The 3,640-nt window shown below is 43.8% G+C and overlaps 1 protein-coding gene across 1 annotated transcript in view; it reads right to left on the bottom strand.

The window, feature by feature from the left end:
- Positions 1–1,742: 1,742 nt before the first annotated feature.
- The window catches only part of LOC118380496 (cholecystokinin-like), a 14,322-nt gene continuing 12,424 nt past the window's right edge, over positions 1,743–3,640 (bottom strand). The window contains exon 4 of the mRNA XM_052469435.1: positions 1,743–3,640. This exon is cut by the window's right edge and continues 672 nt beyond it. The gene's annotated coding sequence lies outside the window, so the exon portion shown is untranslated.

The raw sequence follows: 3,640 nt of genomic DNA, 5'->3' as shown, positions 1-3,640 counted from the left end.
GCTACCCAGAACGAAGGCACCGTCCACCAGACACACACTGAGGATGTTCAGGAGCCTCCAGACAATCTGAGGCGCTACCCAGAACGAAGGCACCGTCCACCAGACAGACTAGACTTATAAACAAACAAACAAAAACTAACTGTTCAAGTTCAAATTAAAAGATGCAAAATAACTACAACAAGTTCTGGGAAATGTTTCAGTTGTGGTTTGGTAAAAGTTACTCTGATTGTATAAGAGAAGGAATGTTATGTTCTGTTAATTACTGATGTCCCCTTTAAGGATGGAGCGCCCTTGGTCATGCGCAGTATTGTTCTATGTTATTCTGGTACTAACCTGTTTGAGTAAATGTGAAGCTCCAGTTCAATTGCTTGTATTCAGAGTCTTTCTTATTACATAAATAAGTACTAAGTGTTAAGACACTACAGATGGCATCATGAGGTAGCAAAATTATGTGGATATATTGAAGCAACATCTCAAGACATCAGTCAGGAAGTTAAAGCTTGGTCGCAAATGGGTCTCCCAAATGGACAATGACCCCAAGCATACTTCCAAAGTTGTGGCAAAATGGCTGAAGGACAACAAAGGCAAGGTATTGGAGTGGCCATTACAAAGCCCTGACCTCAATTTGTGGGCAGAACTGAAAAAGCGTGTGCAAGCAAGGAGGCCTACAAACCTGACTCAGTTACACCAGCTCTGTCAGGAGGAATGGGCCAAAATTCACCCAACGTATTGTGATATACTTGTTATTAGAATGTATCCCTTTGGACTCTGGTGTTGGCAGTTGCACTTCTTCCCTCAGCTGGGGCTCAGTCACCTGGGGCTCAGTCACCTGGGGCTCAGTCACCTGGGGCTCAGTCACCTGGGGCTCAGTCACCTAGGGCTCAGTCACCTGGGGCTCAGTCGCCTGGGGCTCAGTCACCTGGTGCTCAGTCACCTGGGGCTCAGTCACCTAGGGCTCAGTCACCTAGGGCTCAGTCACCTGGGGCTCAGTCACCTGGGGCTCAGTCACCTGGGGCTCAGTCACCTAGGGCTCAGTCACCTAGGGCTCAGTCACCTGGGGCCCAGTCAGGGGGAGGGCTCAGTCACCTTGGCTCATGTCCCTGTTGCTATGCAGAATCAGTCAGAAAGGGAAGAGAACAGGGGCTCAGTCACATTGTCTCAGTCACCTGAATGTGCTCAGTCACCTAGGGCTAAACCATGTCTTTACCTGGGGCTCAAACCTGTGAATGTGCTCTTTACCTATTCTAAACCATGTGAGTCATAGGGCTCAGTCACCTAGTTCTGGGGCCCATGTGAAGGTCAGGCTTGTCTTTACATGTTCTAAACAGAATATCAGAAATGTGTCAGGAGGGAACTATTCTAAACCATGTGAATGTCTCTTTACCTATTCTAAACCATGTGAATGTGTCTTTACCTATTCTAAACCATGTGAATGTGTCTTTACCTATTCTAAACCATGTGAATGTCTCTTTACCTATTCTAAACCATGTGAATGTGTCTTTACCTATTCTAAACCATGTGAATGTGTCTTTATCTATTCTAAACCATGTGAATGTCTCTTTACCTATTCTAAACCATGTGAATGTGTCTTTACCTATTCTAAACCATGTGAATGTGTCTTTACCTATTCTAAACCATGTGAAGGGATGGTGTGATAAATGGGGAACCAATTACTGGTTTCCACAATGTCTGTGTGCCAGTCACTCCCTCCTTTGGACTTGGGGGATGTGTGTGTGTGTGTGTGTGTGTGTGTGTGTGTGTGTGTGTGTGTGTGTGTGTGTGTGTGTGTGTGTGTGTGTGTGTGTGTGTGTGTGTGTGTGTGTGTGTGTGTGTGTGTGTGTGTGTGTGTGTGTGTGTGTGTGTGTGTGTGTGTGTGTGTGTGTGTGGTAGTGTCTGGAGTTCACCATTGATTTATGCCATTGGTCGAGTTGCTGTTTTTGTGCTAGGAGTAACAGGAACGAGATAGGAACCTCGTCTTAGGGGCCAAACTGAATGATAATTTAAAGTGAATGCTATCTGGCTACGGGATACTCCTTTCTCATTTATAAAGTCTCACTTTGTGAACTGTTCCTAATATTGGTGGTTTGTTATGTCGATGGCCTTAATAATTAAATAAATTATAGTAATTGGTTAATTGAGAGAACTGAAAAGCAGCCGGACTGTGGTTCTAGAGGAGTAGAGCTGTGTATTCTACCAACTTGATGTGCTATAATGGGCCACTTTTCACTAATTTAATTTCTAAAGTCTTGAGGTTATACCACGAGTATATTATATGGTTGACGCGTGTGTAAGTTGTTATCTGTGTGTCCATACTTTTATGTGTGTGTGTTTATGTGTGTGTGTGTGTGTGTGTATCTTTGGGAACTTCTGTTGAAATACTGTACATTCTCAACTTTTATTGATCCATGTTTGTCTCTTTCCATCCACACCTGACCTTTTTATATTCCATACAATTCCCTCCAAAACCATAAACAGACCAAAAGCCAGGACAGAAAAGCCTTTCTGCTAAATGTGGCAGATGTACAGTAGCAAGAAAAGGTATGTGAACCCTTTGGAAATACCTGTATTTCTGATCTTCATCTAAGTCACAACAACAGACAAACACAGTCTGCTTAAACTAATAACACACAGACAATTATACGCTTTCATGTCTTTATTGAACACACTGTGTAAACATTCACAGTGCAGGGTGGGAGAAGTATGTGAACCCTTGGATTTAATAACTGGTTGACCCTCCTTTGGCAGCAATAACTTCAACCAAACGTTTTCTGTGGTGGCGTATCAGACCTGCACAACGGTCAGGAGGAATTTTGGACCATTCCTCTTTATAAAACTGTTTCAGTTCAGCAATATTCTTGGGATGTCTGGTGTGAACTGCTCTCTTGAGGTCATACCACAGCATCTCAATGGGGTTGAGGTCAGGACTCTGACTGGGCCACTCCAGAAGGTGTATTTTCTTCTGATGAAGTCATTCTGTTGTTGATTTACTTCTGTGTTTTGGGTCGTTGTCCTGTTGCATCACCCAACTTCAGTTGAGCTTCAATTGGCGGACAGATAGCTTTACATTCTCCTGCAAAATGTCTTGATAAACTTGGGAATTAATTTTTCCGTCGATGATAGCAAGCTGTCCAGGCCCTGAGGCAGCAAAGCAGTCCCAAACCATGATGCTCCCTCCACCAGACTTTACAGTTGGGATGAGGGTTTGATGTTGGTGTGCTGTGCCTATTTGTTCTCCACACATAGTGTTGTGTGTTCCTTCCAAACAACTCAACTGTAGTTTCATCTATCCACAGAATATGTTGCCAGTAGCGCTGTGGAATATCCAGGTGCACTTTAGCGAACTTCAGACGTGCAGTAATGTTTTTTGGACAGCAGTGGCTTCTTCTGTGGTGCCCTCCCACCAACACCATTCTTGTTTAGTGTTTTATGTATCATAGACTCGTCAGCAGAGATGTTAGCACGTTCCAGAAATGTCTGTAAATCTTTAGCTGACACTAGGATTCTTCTTAACTTCGTTGAGCATTCTGCACTGTGCTCTTGCAGTCATCTTTGCAGGATGGCCACTCCTAGGGAGAGTAGCAACAGTGCTGAACTTTCTCTATTTATAGACAATTTGTCTTACCGTGGACTGATGAACATC

This window comes from Oncorhynchus keta, chromosome 19, assembly GCF_023373465.1.
Source record: "Oncorhynchus keta strain PuntledgeMale-10-30-2019 chromosome 19, Oket_V2, whole genome shotgun sequence".
In the NCBI taxonomy this organism is placed as follows: Eukaryota; Metazoa; Chordata; class Actinopteri; order Salmoniformes; family Salmonidae; genus Oncorhynchus; species Oncorhynchus keta.
This window is presented reverse-complemented; position numbering and strand designations above follow the sequence as displayed.